The following is a 20,777-nucleotide window of genomic DNA, read 5'->3' on the forward strand; positions in this document are numbered from 1 at the left end:
TGGTCACGTGTCAGGGCCGAGATCCTGCTCGAGCGTTCTCGAAGGGGGTCGTGGCTAAGGGCGGAGCCAGCCACACCACAGAGGATATAAGCCGGGTCCCAGAGAGGGACCGGCTGCTGTTGTTATCTTGAAGAATCTACGTTCTACGTCCGAGAAGAGTCACCAACACGTGGACTTGGACTCAAGCTGGGGTCCTGTCCGTTGTAGCTACTCCCAGTGTAGTTAGCCTGGTGGTCCACCACCATAGGTTGTTATCTGGTGAAGGGGCAGTTACCCCTTCATGTTGGTAGCAATAAATGTGTTGCCTCCAAAGAGTACGTCTGCGACTCAGTTGAACTCACGACACATGCGATGGCGATAAGTCACTGCTGCTGTTGCCACTACCCCCCAGTTTGGGGGAGGGTTTACCGCACATGTCATCCGTGCCCACTATGCCTCGCTCTTTTCTTGACCATAATCTTCATTGAGCACATAGGGGTGGTTATCGTTGAATAATGGTAAATTTTTGTTGTACGTTTGTGTTCTTTACTTCTCCCCTGTGTCTCCCGCGATCTCTGCAGCACACACACTCGCTCGCTCAGAGCCATACACACTGTGTATATCAGAGTCGGATTATTTATCCTGGAAAAATATGATGGGCTACGAAACTTTTTTTCACAGATGTCCAGTCGGGGCAGGTCAGAAAGTTACAACAATACAGCAAAGTATAGGAACGAGTGTGTGGATGAGTGACTGAATGGGTAAGTGACTTGTTACCTACAATATGGTGATTGAACACAGTATGGATGATGTCATGAAACAGTGTCGGTAAACTGAATCTTCAACATGGGTAGAGGAATCATTGAGTCATGTTCATGATAAAAGTAGCCAGTAAAAGCAATGGAAGTGAGTGATACATCATCAGTTACCATGACCGCTTGGTAGTGTTGCAGATCTTGATTCATATTTGGGAGAGATCCGGTGAAGGCTGTTCTAAGATACATTGTCACCATCCGTGTGTAGGCATTTTGTGAAACGTAAAATTGTATTTTTTACACTCATCCCGGTACACAGCCACACAAAGTGACAGTTAATAGTTACATCATGGGACCTCCTTCGCCAGTAACAAAATATGAGAATAGGTTTTTCCCCATTTTTTCTGGCAACAAAACATGTGTTAAGATGTTAATACACCAAACTGAAACCTTTTACAAGGAATCATGTCTGCATTAACCACAATACTTGTGGTCAGAATGCAAACAAAAAAACATACTCTGATAATATATGCATTGTCTTTGAAACTGATTGGTCTACATCAGAGAGAGCTTTCTTTTGAGCCTAGTCTCAAAACGGTGTTTGACCAAAAGACGCCAAAAGGCGTACACCAAAAGGTGTACGTTAATAGTTAACTGGCTGAATTACCGAGACTCGCCTTCACAAAGGGTTGCTAGGTACACACATCGATATCAAATTATCGTGGATGCCAGTAGCTTGGTTAACTCACAGCTTACGTTATCACAACCCACATCCTACTGGACATCTGTGAAAAGAGTGTCACAGCTCATCGGATTCCTCCAGTGTAAATAAAGATCCTGATTACATGAGGGAGTGAGATAATGGGAGCCACCTATCGCTCACCTGAAAGGGGAGGGGGCTGGAGGAGGGGTAGAAGCCAATTAGCTGAGATGAATGAAGGGAGAATCCAGGAAAGGGTTCAGGGGAAAGCACGATGGGCGATCAGGGTAGTTTCCAGGCGACTACCTACGTGTGTGTTGATCTGTTCAATTAACAACCAAAAAGAACAACCCAGCACCTGGAACTTTTCAATAAGTGCATTTAAGGAATAGGTTTTACCCTTTTAACTGGCACAAAAACTGACACCTTTATTCAAGGCATCATGTTTGCAATAACCACAACACAAGCAGTCAAAATGCAAACAAAAAAGACAACTCTGATAATAATATGCACTGTCCTTGAATTTGATTGGTCCACACCCGAGACAGCTTTTCTTAGAGCCTAGTCTCCATTGGTGTTGGACCAGAAGACGCCAAAAGGCGTACAACTCAAAAACAGCGCACTATCAGAGTATTGAGGGCTCGGGGTGAGCATTAACATTATGGGACCTCCTTTGCCAGAAACAAGATATAGGAATAGGTTTTACCCTTTTAACTGGCACAAAAACTGACACCTTTATTCAAGGCATCATGTTTGCAATAACCACAACACAAGCAGTCAAAATGCAAACAAAAAAGACAACTCTGATAATAATATGCACTGTCCTTGAATTTGATTGGTCCACACCCGAGACAGCTTTTCTTAGAGCCTAGTCTCCATTGGTGTTGGACCAGAAGACGCCAAAAGGCGTACAACTCAAAAACAGCGCACTATCAGAGTATTGAGGGCTCGGGGTGAGCATTAACATTATGGGACCTCCTTTGCCAGAAACAAGATATAGGAATAGGTTTTACCCTTTTAACTGGCACAAAAACTGACACCTTTATTCAAGGCATCATGTTTGCAATAACCACAACACAAGCAGTCAAAATGCAAACAAAAAAGACAACTCTGATAATAATATGCACTGTCCTTGAATTTGATTGGTCCACACCCGAGACAGCTTTTCTTAGAGCCTAGTCTCCATTGGTGTTGGACCAGAAGACGCTAAAAGGCGTACAACTCAAAAACAGCGCACTATCAGAGTATTGAGGGCTCGGGGTGAGCATTAACATTATGGGACCTCCTTTGCCAGAAACAAGATATAGGAATAGGTTTTACCCTTTTAACTGGCACAAAAACTGACACCTTTATTCAAGGCATCATGTTTGCAATAACCACAACACAAGCAGTCAAAATGCAAACAAAAAAGACAACTCTGATAATAATATGCACTGTCCTTGAATTTGATTGGTCCACACCCGAGACAGCTTTTCTTAGAGCCTAGTCTCCATTGGTGTTGGACCAGAAGACGCCAAAAGGCGTACAACTCAAAAACAGCGCACTATCAGAGTATTGAGGGCTCGGGGTGAGCATTAACATTATGAGACCTCCTTTGCCAGAAACAAGATATAGGAATAGGTATTACCCTTTTAACTGGCACAAAAACTGACACCTTTATTCAAGGAATCATGTTTGCAATAACCACAACACAAGCAGTCAAAATGCAAACAAAAAAGACAACTCTGATAATAATATGCACTGTCCTTGAATTTGATTGGTCCACACCCGAGACAGCTTTTCTTAGAGCCTAGTCTCCATTGGTGTTGGACCAGAAGACGCCAAAAGGCATACAACTCAAAAACAGCGCACTATCAGAGTATTGAGGGCTCGGGGTGAGCATTAACATTATGAGACCTCCTTTGCCAGAAACAAGATATAGGAATAGGTTTTACCCTTTTAACTGGCACAAAACTGACACCTTTATTCAAGGCATCATGTTTGCAATAACCACAACAGTTAAAAGGGTAAAACCTATTCCTATATCTTGTTTCTGGCAAAGGAGGTCTCATAATGAAAAAAGTGCATTTAATTTATATTGTAAGCAAGTGAGAGGCTTTAGTGTCACTAACCGTGCCAGCATCAGTATGTGCTCCATTAAGGTATTCACTCCAGGCAAGGCCGTAGCCATGGAGTCAACATTGGGGAGACCAAATCTTCCAGGGAGTCTGGGGGTCCCCCACCCCCAGAAAAAAAATCTAAATTTTAATACGAATTTCCTGCCATTTTCTGCCTAAAATATTATAAAATTCACGAACCTATAGGATGGACTTTTTATTAATTTTTTACAATAATGTCTAATAGTATATTGTATTACATTGCTCTGTTTTTATTTTTTACCTTTTATTGTTTCATTGTATGTGTAGTGTTTATAATGACGAATAAACTTCTTATGAGGCACACTGTTTATTGTAATACTTGTCTTACACAGTCCTTAACACACAAAGGGGTATACGGTCCCCTCACCCAATACCCTAAGAAGGTACAGCCTCTAGACTTAGCGGGACTTGCACACAGGTCTCCTGCTAACCTAAGGAGGTACAGCCTCCTATCTTGGTGGGACTTACTCTTGAGTCTACCGCTATCCTAGAGTCCTCCAGCTTGGACATATGGGAGGCTATCTGACCCACCGCTGGCGCGGTGGGTCATGATCACTGGATACGCCGAGCCTTAGCCCTCAGAAGGGCTGAGAGGCTGGGTCCAGGGTCCTGTCTATCTTCAGCCCGGGCTTCGGTCTTCGTGTAGGGAGAGAACTTCCCGCGCTCTGCGTGCTCACCCTTCTTATACCCGTTTGTGGCTAGGTCTAACCAATCCCACATTCACACGTGGAACTGTCTGATTGGTTCTTACCAAACTGTGGCTGCGATCCACTTCACCTCGTCTGACCCCAACCGTTATTCACACAGAGGTAACGCTGCACTGCCCCTTTGATACCTGGTGGCAATGCAGGTTACCAAACAGTGAGTAGTTAGCACCCCTACATCTGTAATGGCCGAGATTAAGGATTAATAAAGTACAGCCATAACCTCTTCTTTGGTTTTTTCGGTAAAGTCACGTAGAATGAGAATAAAATAATAAATTGATAAAATAAAATAACACAATAAAATTCTCATGACGTTTCGGCCACAACACAAGCGGCCTTCATCAGGTGAAGGAACGAGACTGTCTGGAGGACAGCACTGGAGCGAAAAAGCCACGCTCAGATCGCGACCTTTAAGCTGTGTGAGAAGAAACAAAGCGCCTTGACAAAGGAATTAGCATAGAATTTAGCATTGAAATAGTTGAGTGATTAGCTTGTGACTGGTCACAGAAATAGCTATGTTAAAGTCAGAGCATACACATTCACAGAGGCACCTAGTACAAATCAAACAGGAGAACTTAGCATTGAAATAACTAGGAGAATTTAGCATTGAAATAACCGAGTGATTAGCTAGTGACTGGTCACAGAAATGGCTATGTTGGAGTCAAAGCCTACACATCTGAGCTATTCACAGTTACTGTGACAGTTACCTCAGCAGTACTTAACTCAGCCCAATTGGTCTCTATGGTCAAAGACGTTGTACTGTCCCCTGACGATATTCTTGTCAGCTTCGATGTGGTCTCTTTGTTTACCAAGGTCCCAGTACCTGATTTCATTGAAATAATTGAAAATTTGGTCCAACATGGATTAGAACCCGACACACCTGCACTGGTTAGGCACTGCCTCAACAATACCTATTTGGAATGGCTCCTTCTACAAACAAAATGAGGGTACCCCCATGGGATCCCCCTTGTCACCAGTGATAGCCAATATTTTCATGGAGAAATTTAAATCAGACGTCATCCAGACTTCCACCCTCAGACCTTCCCTGTGGAAGAGATATGTGGATGACACTTTCGTCATTTGGCCACATGGCCTCCCAGCTCTGAACCTTTTCCTACACCACATCAATTCCAGACATCCCGCCATCAAATTCACCATGGAAGTGGAGAAAGATGGCAAGCTACCATTCTTAGATGTTCTGTTTGAGAGGAGACCTGATGGCTCATTGGGGCATTCTGTCTACAGGAAACCCACCCACACAGATTCCTACTTGAAACCTGATTCCCACCACCACCCAGCCAAAAAGAATTATCTCATCAAAACTTTATACCATAGAGCTCATTGCATTTTGGACCAACACCACCTGACCAGTGAATTAAAACATGTACACCTGGCCCTCAAAAGGAATGGTTACTCTGACCGTACCATCCGCCAAGCTGTTTCTCCCTCCATACAGAAACAACCACTTGATACTCCGGTCAAAACCATCACACTACCATATATAGCAGGCGTTACTAAAAAGATCTCCAAGATTCTAAACAAACACAAGATCCAGGTCCGGTTCAATACAGTACATAAAATTCGTGATCTGATCCCATCCGTGAAGGATGTCATTCCTGACTTACAGTACCCCGGGGTTTACAAATTGAGTTGTACCTGCGGTGATTGCTATATCGGGGAGACAAAGCGACATGTCTCTGACCGAATTCGCGAGCACAAATCAGATTTGAAACACGGCAAAACGAATTCTTCTGCCGTGGCTGATCACTGTTACAACGCTGTGGGTGATCACGATATAATTTTCTCCGATACCAAGGTTCTTTGCAAACCCACGGGTTTTTATCAGAGATTTGTTCACGAGGCAATTCAGATCTACAAACAAAGACACAATTTCAACCGAGAAGATGGTTTCAAATTAAGCAACCATTTGAAAGATGTTCTAAATCGAACTAAAGATTAAACTAATTTTCAATGGTACAGTATATTTTTCAAGTAGTGGTACCCCAAACTTTCGCAGCTCTTAAAAATTCCCTTTTCACACCATCAATAGGTAAACTGCCCCTCCCCCCTGTGCCAACCGGCATGTTCACCCGCATGTACACCACCTCTACACCTTCCATCATGCTAAGTCGGCCAATCAAATGCTAATTTTTATGCTAATTCCTTTGTCAAGGCACATTGTTTCCTCGCACATGGCTTAAAGGTCGCGGTCTGAGCGTGGCTGTGTTTCACTCCAGCGCTGTCATCGAGACAGCCTGGTCCCTTCAACTGATGAAGGCCGCTTGTGTTGTGGCCGAAACGTCGTGATTTTTGTTGTTTTATTTTTTACCTACGTGACTTTACCGAATAGAACCAAAGAGTACAGCAAAGGAACTCTAAAAATCCAGGCGATGGCTAAAATAAACTGAGAGAAAATTCAAACAAACTGATTCATGCAGCCAAGAAATTGGGACAGATTCCCTGGAAAATAAGATCCTGCGACAAAAAGTGAATAGCAAAATCGAAGAATCAGAGGCAGAAACGGAAGAGGCGGTGCTGTCAACGGAGAAAAACTGAGGGATGTTCTGTGAAAAGAGAAAAACTGATAACCTGCAAGGCAAACCTAATAAAATGAGGGAAAGAATCAGGAGCAAAATTTTCATTGATTTCTTTAAATGGAGGAAAAGAGCATCTGGCCAGTATGGGGATCGAACCCAGGACCTTGGCGTTATTAGCACCACGCTCTAACCAGCTGAGCTAACCGGCCACCTACACGAAAGCAACGCAAGATATCCTTCATGTGAGCACGTGCAAATGCTTGTCAACACTGTCGTTCAGAAACTGGGAGCAGGAATTCCGAAAATGTCAATGAAAACCCGATAAACTGAGAAAACAACCAATTTACTTGGAGAGAATCCCAAATAAAACCATGAAAATTATAAAAAAAATGCAAGATACTTATAGTAAGACCTAAAAAACTGGTAAAGAAACGCATTTTATTTATAGTTTTAAAATGAAGAAACTGAGAGGATGAACGAAAAAAAATACAAGAAATTGATTGAAATAAAAACTGGTAAAGAATCGCATTTTATTTTTTTTATTTTTAAATGAAGAAACTGACCGGATAAACGAGAAACTGGGAAGAGAGCACAAAAAATTAGAGGAAACACAAACTACCAACAGGGTAAGCCAAGCAAGTGTATGGGACATCTCAGGCAGTGGTGTAAAAAAACACAAACAGAAAAGGAACTCTAAAAATCCACGGGATGGAAAAAAGAAACTGAGAGAAAATTCGAACAAACTGATTTATGTAGCCAAGAAATTGGGACAGATTCCCTGGAAAATAAGATCCTGCGACAAAAAGTGAAGAGCAAAATCCAATAAACAGAGGCAGTAACGGAAGAGACGGTGCTGTCAACGGAGAAAACCTGAGGGATGTTCTGTGAAAAGAGAAAAACTGATAACCTGCAAGGCAAACCTAATAAAACGAGGGAAATAATCAGGAGCAAAATTTTCATTGATTTCTTTAAAGGGGGGAAAGAGCATATGGCCAGTATGGGGATCAAACCCAGGACCTTGGCGTTATTAGCACCACGCTCTAACCAGCTGAGCTAACCGGCCACCTACACAAACGGAACGCAAGATATCCTTCATGTGATCACATGCAAATGCCTGTCAACACTGTCGCTCAGAAACTGGGAGCAAGATTTCCGAAAAATGTCAATTAAAACCCGATCAACTGAGAGGACAACCAACGTACTGGGCTTGGACTCAAAATAAAAACCATGAAAATAAAAAAATGCAAGAAATTGATAGTTTGACGTAAAAACTGGTAAAGCACCGCATTTTCTTTTTAAAAAATTTAAATGAAGAAACTGACCGGATTAACGAGAACCTGGGAAGAGAGCCCAAAAATTTAGAGGAAGCACCAAGTACCAACAGGATAAGTCAAGCAAGTGTGTGAGAAGTCCAAGGGAGTGGTGGAAACTAATACATACAGCAAAGGAACTCTAAAAATCCACGGGATGTAAAGAAGAAACAGAGAAAATTGAAACATACTGATTTATGTAGCCAAGAAATTGGGACAGATTCCCTGGAAAATAAGATCCTGCGACAAAAAGTGAATAGCAAAATCGAAGAATCAGAGGCAGAAACGGAAGAGGCGGTGCTGTCAATGGAGAAAAACTGAGGGATGTTCTGTGAAAAGAGAAAAACTGATAACCTGCAAGGCAAACCTAATAAAATGAGGGAAAGAATCAGGAGCAAAATTTTCATTGATTTCTTTAAATGGAGGAAAAGAGCATCTGGCCAGTATGGGGATCGAACCCAGGACATTGGCGTTATTAGCACCACGCTCTAACCAGCTGAGCTAACCGGCCACCTACACGACAGCAACGCAAGATATCCTTCATGTGAGCACGTGCAAATGCTTGTCAACACTGTCGTTCAGAAACTGGGAGCAGGAATTCCGAAAATGTCAATGAAAACCTGATAAACTGAGAAGACAACCAATTTACTTGGAGAGAATCCCAAATAAAACCATGAAAATTATAAAAAATGCAAGATACTTATAGTAAGACTTAAAAAACTGGTAAAGAAACGCATTTTATTTATAGTTTTAAAATGAAGAAACTGAGAGGATGAAAGAAAAAAAATACAAGAAATTGATAGTTTGAAATCAAAACGGGTAAAGAACCGGATTTTCTTTTTTTTATTTTTGAATGAAGAAACTGACCGGATAAACGAGAAACTGGGAAGAGAGCCCAAAAATTTAGAGGAAACACCAACTACCAACAGAGTAAGCCAAGCAAGTGTATGGGACATCTCAGGCAGTGGTGTAAACAAACACAAACAGAAAAGGAACTCAAAAAATCCACGCGATGGAAAAAAGAAACTGAGAGAAAATTCGAACAAACTGATTTATGTAGCCAAGAAATTGGGACAGATTCCCTGGAAAATAAGATCCTGCGACAAAAAGTGAATAGCAAAATCCAAGAAACAGAGGCAGTAACGGAAGAGACGGTGCTGTCAACGGAGAAAAACTGAGGGATGTTCTCTGAAAAGAGAAAAACTGATAACCTGCAAGGCAAACCTAATAAAATGAGGGAAAGAATCAGGAGCAAAATTTTCATTGATTTCTTTAAATGGAGGAAAAGAGCATCTGGCCAGTATGGGGATCGAACCCAGGACCTTGGCGTTATTAGCACCACGCTCTAACCAGCTGAGCTAACCGGCCACCTACACAAAAGCAACGCAAGATATCCTTCATGTGAGCACGTGCAAATGCTTGTCAACACTGTCGTTCAGAAACTGGGAGCAGGAATTCCGAAAATGTCAATGAAAACCTGATAAACTGAGAAGACAACCAATTTACTTGGAGAGAATCCCAAATAAAACCATGAAAATTATAAAAAATTCAAGATACTTATAGTAAGACCTATAAAACTGGTAAAGAAACGCATTTTATTTATAGTTTTAAAATGAAGAAACTGAGAGGATGAAAGAAAAAAAATACAAGAAATTGATAGTTTGAAATCAAAACGGGTAAAGAACCGGATTTTCTTTTTTTTATTTTTGAATGAAGAAACTGACCGGATAAACGAGAAACTGGGAAGAGAGCCCAAAAATTTAGAGGAAACACCAACTACCAACAGGGTAAGCCAAGCAAGTGTATGGGACATCTCAGGCAGTGGTGTAAACAAACACAAACAGAAAAGCAACTCTAAAAATCCACGGGATGGAAAAAAGAAACTGAGAGAAAATTCGAACAAACTGATTTATGTAGCCAAGAAATTGGGACAGATTCCCTGGAAAATAAGATTCTGCGAAAAAAAGTGAATAGCAAAATCCCAGAAACAGAGGCAGAAACGGAAGAGACGGTGCTGTCAACGGAGAAAAACTGAGGGATGTTCTCTGAAAAGAGAAAAACTGATAACCTGCAAGGCAAACCTAATAAAATGAGGGAAAGAATCAGGAGCAAAATATTCATTGATTCCTTTAAATGGGGGATACGAGCATCTGGCCAGTATGGGGATCGAACCCAGGACCTTGGCGTTATTAGCACCACGCTCTAACCAGCTGAGCTAACCGGCCACATACACGAAAGCAACGCAAGATATCCTTCATGTGAGCACGTGCAAATGCTTGTCAACACTGCCGTTCAGAAACTGGGAGCAGGAATTCCGAAAATGTCAATGAAAACCCGATAAACTGAGAGGACAACCAATATACTTGGAGAGAATCCCAAATAAAACCATGAAAATTATAAAAAATGCAAGATACTTATAGTAAGACCTAAAAAACTGGTAAAGAAATGCATTTTATTTATAGTTTTAAAATGAAGAAACTGAGAGGATGAACGAAAAAAATGCAAGAAATTGATAGTTTGAAATAAAAACGGGTAAAGAACCGGATTTTCTTTTTTTTATTTTTGAATGAAGAAACTGACCGGATAAACGAGAATCTGGGAAGAGACCCCAAAAATGTAGAGGAAGCACAAAGTACCAACAGGATAAGTCAAGCAAGTGTGTGGGAAGTCCAAGGGAGTGGTGGAAACTAACACATACAGCAAAGGAACTCTAAAAATCCACGGGATGGAAAAAAGAAACAGAGAAAATTCAAATAAACTAATTTATGTAGCCAAGAAATTGGGACAGATTCCCTGGAAAATAAGATCCTGCGACAATAGTGAATAGCAAAATCCAAGAAACAGAGGCAGTAACGGAAGAGAGTGTGCTGTCAACGGAGAAAAACTGAGGGATGTTCTGTGAAAAAATAAAAACTCATAACCTGCAAGGCAAACCCAATAAAATGAGGCAAAGAATCAGGAGCAAAATTTTCATTGATTTCTTTACATGGAGGAAAAGAACATCTGGCCAGTATGGGGATCGGACCCAGGACCTTGGCGTTATTAGCACCACGCTCTAACCAGCTGGGCTAACCGGCCACCAACACGCAAGCAACAGAAGATATCCTTCATGTGAGCACGTGCAAATGCTTGTCAACACTGTCGTTCAGAAACTGGGAGCAGGAATTCCGAAAATGTCAATGAAAACCCGATAAACTGAGAAGACAACCAATTTACTTGGAGAGAATCCCAAATAAAACCATGAAAATTATAAAAAAATGCAAGATACTTATAGTAAGTCCTAAAAAACTGGTAAAGAAACGCATTTTATTTATAGTTTTAAAATGAAGAAACTGAGAGGATGAACGAAAAAAAATGCAAGAAATTGATAGTTTGAAATAAAAACTGGTAAAGAACCGCATTTTCTTTTATTTATTTTTAAATGAAGAAACTGAACGGATGAACGAGAAACTGGGAAGAGAGCCCAAAAATTTAGAGGAAGCACCAAGTACCAACAGGAGAAGTCAAGCAAGTGTGTGGGAAGTCCAAGGGAGTGGTGGAAACTAACACATACAGCAAAGGAACTCTAAAAATCAACGGGATGGAAAAAATAAACTGAGAGAAAATTCAAACAAACTGATTTATGTAGCCAAGAAATTGGGACAGATTCCCTGGAAAATAAGATCCTGCGACAAAAAGTGAATAGAAAAATCCAAGAAACAGAGGCAGAAACGGAAGAGACGGTGCTGTCAACGGAGAAAAACTGAGGGATGTTCTGTGAAAAGATAAAAACTGATAAACTGCAAGGCAAACCTAATAAAATGAGGGAAAGAATCAGGAGCAAAAATTTCATTGATTCTTTAAATGGAGGAAAAGAACATCTGGCCAGTATGGGGATCGAACCCAGGACCTTGGCATTATTAGCACCACGCTCTAACCAGCTGAGCTAACCGACCACCTACAGGAAAACAACGCAAGATATCCTTCATGTGAGCACGTGCAAATTAAGATTTGAAGCTTTCGTGACGGCAAGGATCCATACTCTTTGGTTCTATTGGGTAAAGTCACGTAGGTAAAAGATAAAATAACAAAAATCACGACGTTTCGGCCACAACACAAGTGGCCTTCATCAGGTGAAGGGACGAGACTGTCTCGCCGAAACGTCGTGATTTTTGTTATTTTATTTTTTACTTACGTGACTTTACCCAATAGAACCAAAGAGCAGGTGCAAATGCTTGTCAACACTCGTTCAGAAACTGGGAGCAGGAATTCCGAAAATGTCAATGAAAACCCGATAAACTGAGAGGCCAACCAATATACTTGGAGAGAATCCCAAATAAAACCATGAAAATTGTAAAAAAATGCAAGACACTTATAGTAAGACCTAAAAAACTGGTAAAGAAACGCATTTTATTTATAGTTTTAAAATGAAAAAACTGAGAGGATGAACGAAATAAAAAATGCAAGAAATTGATAGTTTGAAATAAAAACGGGTAAAGAACCGGATTTTCTTTTTTAATTTTTGAATGAAGAAACTCACCGGATAAACGAGAAACTGGGAAGAAAGCCCAAAAATTTAGAGGAAACACCAACTACCAACAGGGTAAGCCAAGCAAGTGTATGGGACATCTCAGGCAGTGGTGTAAACAGACACAAACAGAAAAGGAACTCTAAAAATTCCATGGGATGGAAAAAAGAAACTGAGAGAAATTCGAACAAACTGATTTATGTAGCCAAGAAATTGGGACAGATTCCCTGGAAAATAAGATCCTGCGACACAAAGTGAAGAGCAAAATCCAAGAAACAGAGGCAGAAACGGAAGAGACGGTGGTGTCAACGGGGAAAAACTGAGGGATGTTCTGTGAAAAGAGAAAAACTGATAACCTGCAAGGCAAACCCAATAAAATGAGGGAAAGAATCAGGACAAAATTTTCATTGATTTCTTTAAATGGAGGAAAAGAGCATCTGGCCAGTATGGGGGTCAAACCCAGGACCTTGGCATTATTAGCACCACGCTCTAACCAGCTGAGCTAACCAGCCACCTACACAAAAGCAACCCAAGATATCCTTCATGTGATCACATGCAAATGCTTGTCAACACTGTCGTTCAGAAACTGGGAGCAGGAATTCCGAAAATGTCAATGAAAACCTGATAAACTGAGAAGACAACCAATTTACTTGGAGAGAATCCCAAATAAAACCATGAAAATGATAAAAAAATGCAAGATACTTATAGTAAGACCTAAAAAACTGGCAAAGAAACGCATTTTATTTATAGTTTTAAAATGAAGAAACTGAGAGGATGAACGAAAAAAAATGCAAGAAATTGATAGTTTGAAATAAAAACTGGTAAAGAACTGCATTTTCTTTTTTTTATTTTTAAATGAAGAAACTGACCGGATAAACGAGAAACTGGGAAGAGAGCCCAAAAATTTAGAGGAAACACCAAGTACCAACAGGGTAAGACAAGCAAGTGTATGGGACATCTCAGGCAGTGGTGTAAACAAACACAAACAGAAAAGGAACTCTAAAAATCCACGGGATGGAAAGAAGAAACTGAGAGAAAATTCGAACAAACTGATTTATGTAGCCAAGAAATTGGGACAGATTCCCTGGAAAATAAGATCCCGCGACACAAAGTGAAGAGCAAAATCCAAGAAACAGAGGCAGAAACGGAAGAGGCGGTGGTGTCAACGGGGAAAAACTGAGGGATGTTCTGTGAAAAGAGAAAAACTGATAACCTGCAAGGCAAACCCAATAAAATGAGGGAAATAATCAGGACAAAATTTTCATTGATTTCTTTAAATGGAGGAAAAGAGCATCTGGCCAGTATGGGGATCGAAGCCAGGACCTTGGCATTATTAGCACCACGCTCTAACCAGCTGAGCTAACCGGCCACCTACACAAAAGCAACGCAAGATATCCTTCATGTGATCACGTGCAAATGCTTGTCAACGCTGTCGTTCAGAAACTGGGAGCAAGAATTCCGAAAAAGTCAATTAAAACCCGATCAACTGAGAGGACAACCAACGAACTGGGCTTGGACCCAAAATAAAAACCATGAAAATAAAAAAAATGCAAGAAATTGATAGTTTGACCTAAAAACTGGTAAAGTACCGCATTTTCTTTTTAAAATTTTAAATGAAGAAACTGACCGGATAAACGAGAATTTGGGAAGAGACCCCAAAATTTTAGAGGAAGCACCAAGTACCAACAGGATAAGTCAAGAAAGTGTGTGGGAAGTCCGAGGGAGTGGTGGAAACTAATGCATACAGCAAAGGAACTCTAAAAATCCACGGGATGTAAAGAAGAAACAGAGAAAATTCAAACATTCTGATTTATGTAGCCAAGAAATTGGGACAGATTCCCTGGAAAATAAGATCCTGCGACACAAAGTGAAGACGAAAACATAAGAAACAGAGGCAGCACCGGAAGAGACGGTGCTGTCAACGGAGAAAAACTGAGGGATGTTCTGTGAAAAGAGAAAAACTGATAACCTGCAAGGCAAACCCAATAAACTGAATGAAAGAATCAGGAGCAAAATTTTAATTGATTCCTTTAAATGGGGGAAAAGAGCATCTGGCCAGTATGGTGATTGAACCCAGGACCTTGGCGTTATTAGCACCACGCTCTAACCAGCTGAGCTAACCGGCCACCTACACGAAAACAACGCAAGATATCCTTCATGTGAGCACGTGCAAATGCTTGTCAGCACTGTCGTTCAGAAACTGGGAGCAGAAAATCCGAAAATGTCAATGAAAACCCGATAAACTGAGAAGACAACCAATTAACTTGGAGAGAATCCCAAATAAAACCATGAAAATTATAAAAAATGCAAGAAACTTATAGTAAGACCCAAAAAACTGGTAAATAAATGCATTTTATTTATAGTTTTAAAATGAAGAAACTGAGAGGATGAACGAAAAAAAATACAAGAAATTGATAGTTTGAAATAAAAACTGGCAAAGAACCGCATTTTTTTATTTTTAAATGAAGAAACTGACCGGATAAACGAGAAACTGGGAAGAGAGCCCAAAAATTTAGAGGAAACACCAACTACCAACAGGGTAAGCCAAGCAAGTGTATGGGACATCTCAGGCAGCGGTGTAAAAATACACAAGCAGAAAAGGAACTCTAAAATCCACGGGATGGAAAGAAGAAACTGAGAGAAAATTCGAACAAACTGATTTATGTAGCCAAGAAATTGGGACAGATTCCCTGGAAAATAAGATCCTGCGACAAAAAGTGAAGAGCAAAATCCAAGAATCAGAGGCAGAAACGGAAGAGACGGCGCTGTCAACGGAGAAAAACTGAGGGATGTTCTGTGAAAAGAGAAAAACTGATAACCTGCAAGGCAAACCTAATAAAACGAGGGAAAGATTCAGGAGCAAAATTTTCATTGATTTCTTTAAATGGAGGAAAAGAGCATCTGGCCAGTATGGGGATCAAACCCAGGACCTTGGCGTTATTAGCACCACGCTTTAACCAGCTGAGCTAACTGGCCACCTACACGAACACAACGCAAGATATCCTTCATGTGAGCACGTGCAAATGCTTGTCAACACTGTCGTTCAAAAACTGGTAGCAGAAATTCCGAAAATGTCAATGAAAACCCGATAAACTGAGAGGACAATCAATTTACTTAGAGGGAATCCCAAATACAACCATGAAAATTATAAAAAATGCAAGATACTTATAGTAAGACCTAAAAAACTGGTAAAGAAATGCATTTTATTTATAGTTTTAAAATGAAGAAACTGAGAGGATGAACGAAAAAAAATGCAAGAAATTGATAGTTTGAAATAAAAACGGGTAAAGAACCGGATTTTATTTTTTTTATTTTTGAATGAAGAAACTGACCGGATAAACGAGAAACTGGGAAGAGAGGCCAAAAATTTAGAGGAAACACCAACTACCAACAGGGTAAGCCAAGCAAGTGTATGGGACATCTCAGGCAGTGGTGTAAACAAACAAACAGAAAAGGAACTCTAAAAATCCACGGGATGGAAAAAAGAAACTGAGAGAAAATTCGAACAAACTGATTTATGTAGCCAAGAAATTGGGACAGATTCCCTGGAAAATAAGATCCTGCGACAAAAAGTGAAGAGCAAAATCCAAGAAACAGAGGCAGAAACTGAAGAGACGGTGCTGTCAACAGAGAAAAACTGAGGGATGTTCTGTGAAAAGAGAAAAACTGATAACCTGCAAGGCAAACCTAATAAAATGAAGGAAAGAATCAGGAGCAAAATATTCATTGATTCCTTTAAATGGGGGAAAAGAGCATCTGGCCAGTATGGGGATCAAACCCAGGACCTTGGCGTTATTAGCACCACGCTCTAACCAGCTGAGCAAACCGGCCACCTACACGAAAGTAACGCAAGATATCCTTCATGTGAGCAGGTGCAAATGCTTGTCAACACTGTCGTTCAGAAACTGGGAGCAGGAATTCCGAAAATGTCAATGAAAACCCGATAAACGGATAGGACAACCAATTTACTTGGAGAGAATCCCAAATAAAACCATGAAAATTATAAAAAATGCAAGATACTTATAGTAAGACCTAAAAAACTGGTAAAGAAACGCATTTTATTTATAGTTTTAAAATGAAAAAACTGAGAGGATGAACGAAATAAAAAATGCAAGAAATTGATAGTTTGAAATAAAAACGGGTAAAGAACCGGATTTTCTTTTTTAATTTTTGAATGAAGAAACTCACCGGATAAACGAGAAACTGGGAAGAAAGCCCGAAAATTTAGAGGAAACACCAACTACCAACAGGGTAAGCCAAGCAAGTGTATGGGACATCTCAGGCAGTGGTGTAAACAGACACAAACAGAAAAGGAACTCTAAAAATCCACGGGATGGAAAACAGAAACTGAGAGAAAATTCGAACAAACTGATTTATGTAGCCAAGAAATTGGGACAGATTCCCTGGAAAATTTGATCCTGCGACACAAAGTGAGGAGCAAAATCCAAGAAACAGAGGCAGAAACGGAAGAGACGGTGCTGTCAACGGAGAAAAACTGAGGGATGTTCTCTGAAAAGAGAAAAACTGATAACCTGCAAGGCAAACCTAATAAAATGAGGGAAAGAATCAGGAGCAAAATATTCATTGATTCCTTTAAATGGGGGATACGAGCATCTGGCCAGTATGGGGATCGAACCCAGGACCTTGGCGTTATTAGCACCACGCTCTAACCAGCTGAGCTAACCGGCCACATACACGAAAGCAACGCAAGATATCCTTCATGTGAGCACGTGCAAATGCTTGTCAACACTGCCGTTCAGAAACTGGGAGCAGGAATTCCGAAAATGTCAATGAAAACCCGATAAACTGAGAGGACAACCAATATACTTGGAGAGAATCCCAAATAAAACCATGAAAATTATAAAAAATGCAAGATACTTATAGTAAGACCTAAAAAACTGGTAAAGAAATGCATTTTATTTATAGTTTTAAAATGAAGAAACTGAGAGGATGAACGAAAAAAATGCAAGAAATTGATAGTTTGAAATAAAAACGGGTAAAGAACCGGATTTTCTTTTTTTTATTTTTGAATGAAGAAACTGACCGGATAAACGAGAATCTGGGAAGAGACCCCAAAAATGTAGAGGAAGCACAAAGTACCAACAGGATAAGTCAAGCAAGTGTGTGGGAAGTCCAAGGGAGTGGTGGAAACTAACACATACAGCAAAGGAACTCTAAAAATCCACGGGATGGAAAAAAGAAACAGAGAAAATTCAAATAAACTAATTTATGTAGCCAAGAAATTGGGACAGATTCCCTGGAAAATAAGATCCTGCGACAATAGTGAATAGCAAAATCCAAGAAACAGAGGCAGTAACGGAAGAGAGTGTGCTGTCAACGGAGAAAAACTGAGGGATGTTCTGTGAAAAAATAAAAACTCATAACCTGCAAGGCAAACCCAATAAAATGAGGCAAAGAATCAGGAGCAAAATTTTCATTGATTTCTTTACATGGAGGAAAAGAACATCTGGCCAGTATGGGGATCGGACCCAGGACCTTGGCGTTATTAGCACCACGCTCTAACCAGCTGGGCTAACCGGCCACCAACACGCAAGCAACAGAAGATATCCTTCATGTGAGCACGTGCAAATGCTTGTCAACACTGTCGTTCAGAAACTGGGAGCAGGAATTCCGAAAATGTCAATGAAAACCCGATAAACTGAGAAGACAACCAATTTACTTGGAGAGAATCCCAAATAAAACCATGAAAATTATAAAAAAATGCAAGATACTTATAGTAAGTCCTAAAAAACTGGTAAAGAAACGCATTTTATTTATAGTTTTAAAATGAAGAAACTGAGAGGATGAACGAAAAAAAATGCAAGAAATTGATAGTTTGAAATAAAAACTGGTAAAGAACCGCATTTTCTTTTATTTATTTTTAAATGAAGAAACTGAACGGATGAACGAGAAACTGGGAAGAGAGCCCAAAAATTTAGAGGAAGCACCAAGTACCAACAGGAGAAGTCAAGCAAGTGTGTGGGAAGTCCAAGGGAGTGGTGGAAACTAACACATACAGCAAAGGAACTCTAAAAATCAACGGGATGGAAAAAATAAACTGAGAGAAAATTCAAACAAACTGATTTATGTAGCCAAGAAATTGGGACAGATTCCCTGGAAAATAAGATCCTGCGACAAAAAGTGAATAGAAAAATCCAAGAAACAGAGGCAGAAACGGAAGAGACGGTGCTGTCAACGGAGAAAAACTGAGGGATGTTCTGTGAAAAGAGAAAAACTGATAAACTGCAAGGCAAACCTAATAAAATGAGGGAAAGAATCAGGAGCAAAAATTTCATTGATTCTTTAAATGGGGGAAAAGAACATCTGGCCAGTATGGGGATCGAACCCAGGACCTTGGCATTATTAGCACCACGCTCTAACCAGCTGAGCTAACCGACCACCTACAGGAAAACAACGCAAGATATCCTTCATGTGAGCACGTGCAAATGAAGATTTGAAGCTTTCGTGACGGCAAGGATCCATACTCTTTGGTTCTATTGGGTAAAGTCACGTAGGTAAAAGATAAAATAACAAAAATCACGACGTTTCGGCCACAACACAAGTGGCCTTCATCAGGTGAAGGGACGAGACTGTCTCGCCGAAACGTCGTGATTTTTGTTATTTTATTTTTTACTTACGTGACTTTACCCAATAGAACCAAAGAGCAGGTGCAAATGCTTGTCAACACTCGTTCAGAAACTGGGAGCAGGAATTCCGAAAATGTCAATGAAAACCCGATAAACTGAGAGGCCAACCAATATACTTGGAGAGAATCCCAAATAAAACCATGAAAATTGTAAAAAAATGCAAGACACTTATAGTAAGACCTAAAAAACTGGTAAAGAAACGCATTTTATTTATAGTTTTAAAATGAAAAAACTGAGAGGATGAACGAAATAAAAAATGCAAGAAATTGATAGTTTGAAATAAAAACGGGTAAAGAACCGGATTTTCTTTTTTAATTTTTGAATGAAGAAACTCACCGGATAAACGAGAAACTGGGAAGAAAGCCCAAAAATTTAGAGGAAACACCAACTACCAACAGGGTAAGCCAAGCAAGTGTATGGGACATCTCAGGCAGTGGTGTAAACAGACACAAACAGAAAAGGAACTCTAAAAATTCCATGGGATGGAAAAAAGAAACTGAGAGAAAATTCGAACAAACTGATTTATGTAGCCAAGAAATTGGGACAGATTCCCTGGAAAATAAGATCCTGCGACACAAAGTGAAGAGCAAAATCCAAGAAACAGAGGCAGAAACGGAAGAGGCGGTGGTGTCAACGGGGAAAAACTGAGGGATGTTCTGTGAAAAGAGAAAAACTGATAACCTGCAAGGCAAACCCAATAAAATGAGGGAAAGAATCAGGACAAAATTTTCATTGATTTCTTTAAATGGAGGAAAAGAGCATCTGGCCAGTATGGGGGTCAAACCCAGGACCTTGGCATTATTAGCACCACGCTCTAACCAGCTGAGCTAACCAGCCACCTACACAAAAGCAACCCAAGATATCCTTCATGTGATCACATGCAAATGCTTGTCAACACTGTCGTTCAGAAACTGGGAGCAGGAATTCCGAAAATGTCAATGAAAACCTGATAAACTGAGAAGACAACCAATTTACTTGGAGAGAATCCCAAATAAAACCATGAAAATGATAAAAAAATGCAAGATACTTATAGTAAGACCTAAAAAACTGGCAAAGAAACGCATTTTATTTATAGTTTTAAAATGAAGAAACTGAGAGGATGAACGAAAAAAAATGCAAGAAATTGATAGTTTGAAATAAAAACTGGTAAAGAACTGCATTTTCTTTTTTTATTTTTAAATGAAGAAACTGACCGGATAAACGAGAAACTGGGAAGAGAGCCCAAAAATTTAGAGGAAACACCAAGTACCAACAGGGTAAGACAAGCAAGTGTATGGGACATCTCAGGCAGTGGTGTAAACAAACACAAACAGAAAAGGAACTCTAAAAATCCACGGGATGGAAAGAAGAAACTGAGAGAAAATTCGAACAAACTGATTTATGTAGCCAAGAAATTGGGACAGATTCCCTGGAAAATAAGATCCTGCGACACAAAGTGAAGAGCAAAATCCAAGAAACAGAGGCAGAAACGGAAGAGGCGGTGGTGTCAACGGGGAAAAA

General features: G+C 40.2%; 16 non-coding genes across 16 annotated transcripts; all 16 read right to left on the bottom strand.

The window, feature by feature from the left end:
- Positions 1-6,948: 6,948 nt before the first annotated feature.
- TRNAI-AAU (transfer RNA isoleucine (anticodon AAU)) lies at positions 6,949-7,022 on the bottom strand. The gene has a single exon. It is a non-coding gene; the product is annotated as a tRNA-Ile (tRNA).
- Positions 7,023-7,802: 780 nt separating this feature from the next.
- On the bottom strand, positions 7,803-7,876 carry TRNAI-AAU (transfer RNA isoleucine (anticodon AAU)). Its single transcript has one exon. It is a non-coding gene; the product is annotated as a tRNA-Ile (tRNA).
- A 684-nt stretch (positions 7,877-8,560) lies between these two features.
- Positions 8,561-8,634, bottom strand: TRNAI-AAU (transfer RNA isoleucine (anticodon AAU)). The gene has a single exon. It is a non-coding gene; the product is annotated as a tRNA-Ile (tRNA).
- A 783-nt stretch (positions 8,635-9,417) lies between these two features.
- On the bottom strand, positions 9,418-9,491 carry TRNAI-AAU (transfer RNA isoleucine (anticodon AAU)). Its single transcript has one exon. It is a non-coding gene; the product is annotated as a tRNA-Ile (tRNA).
- A 783-nt stretch (positions 9,492-10,274) lies between these two features.
- Positions 10,275-10,348, bottom strand: TRNAI-AAU (transfer RNA isoleucine (anticodon AAU)). Its single transcript has one exon. It is a non-coding gene; the product is annotated as a tRNA-Ile (tRNA).
- Positions 10,349-11,127: 779 nt separating this feature from the next.
- On the bottom strand, positions 11,128-11,201 carry TRNAI-AAU (transfer RNA isoleucine (anticodon AAU)). The gene has a single exon. It is a non-coding gene; the product is annotated as a tRNA-Ile (tRNA).
- A 783-nt stretch (positions 11,202-11,984) lies between these two features.
- Positions 11,985-12,058, bottom strand: TRNAI-AAU (transfer RNA isoleucine (anticodon AAU)). The gene has a single exon. It is a non-coding gene; the product is annotated as a tRNA-Ile (tRNA).
- Positions 12,059-13,068: 1,010 nt separating this feature from the next.
- Positions 13,069-13,142, bottom strand: TRNAI-AAU (transfer RNA isoleucine (anticodon AAU)). The gene has a single exon. It is a non-coding gene; the product is annotated as a tRNA-Ile (tRNA).
- A 783-nt stretch (positions 13,143-13,925) lies between these two features.
- On the bottom strand, positions 13,926-13,999 carry TRNAI-AAU (transfer RNA isoleucine (anticodon AAU)). The gene has a single exon. It is a non-coding gene; the product is annotated as a tRNA-Ile (tRNA).
- Positions 14,000-14,682: 683 nt separating this feature from the next.
- Positions 14,683-14,756, bottom strand: TRNAI-AAU (transfer RNA isoleucine (anticodon AAU)). Its single transcript has one exon. It is a non-coding gene; the product is annotated as a tRNA-Ile (tRNA).
- Positions 14,757-15,532: 776 nt separating this feature from the next.
- Positions 15,533-15,606, bottom strand: TRNAI-AAU (transfer RNA isoleucine (anticodon AAU)). The gene has a single exon. It is a non-coding gene; the product is annotated as a tRNA-Ile (tRNA).
- Positions 15,607-16,387: 781 nt separating this feature from the next.
- On the bottom strand, positions 16,388-16,461 carry TRNAI-AAU (transfer RNA isoleucine (anticodon AAU)). Its single transcript has one exon. It is a non-coding gene; the product is annotated as a tRNA-Ile (tRNA).
- Positions 16,462-17,245: 784 nt separating this feature from the next.
- TRNAI-AAU (transfer RNA isoleucine (anticodon AAU)) lies at positions 17,246-17,319 on the bottom strand. The gene has a single exon. It is a non-coding gene; the product is annotated as a tRNA-Ile (tRNA).
- A 779-nt stretch (positions 17,320-18,098) lies between these two features.
- Positions 18,099-18,172, bottom strand: TRNAI-AAU (transfer RNA isoleucine (anticodon AAU)). The gene has a single exon. It is a non-coding gene; the product is annotated as a tRNA-Ile (tRNA).
- A 783-nt stretch (positions 18,173-18,955) lies between these two features.
- Positions 18,956-19,029, bottom strand: TRNAI-AAU (transfer RNA isoleucine (anticodon AAU)). The gene has a single exon. It is a non-coding gene; the product is annotated as a tRNA-Ile (tRNA).
- Positions 19,030-20,040: 1,011 nt separating this feature from the next.
- TRNAI-AAU (transfer RNA isoleucine (anticodon AAU)) lies at positions 20,041-20,114 on the bottom strand. Its single transcript has one exon. It is a non-coding gene; the product is annotated as a tRNA-Ile (tRNA).
- Between the last annotated feature and the right edge of the window lie 663 nt (positions 20,115-20,777).

This window comes from Petromyzon marinus, chromosome 75 (genome assembly GCF_048934315.1).
Source record: "Petromyzon marinus isolate PM22_M1 ecotype Great Lakes invasive population chromosome 75, UKy_Petmar_22M1.pri1.0, whole genome shotgun sequence".
Taxonomy (NCBI): Eukaryota; Metazoa; Chordata; class Hyperoartia; order Petromyzontiformes; family Petromyzontidae; genus Petromyzon; species Petromyzon marinus.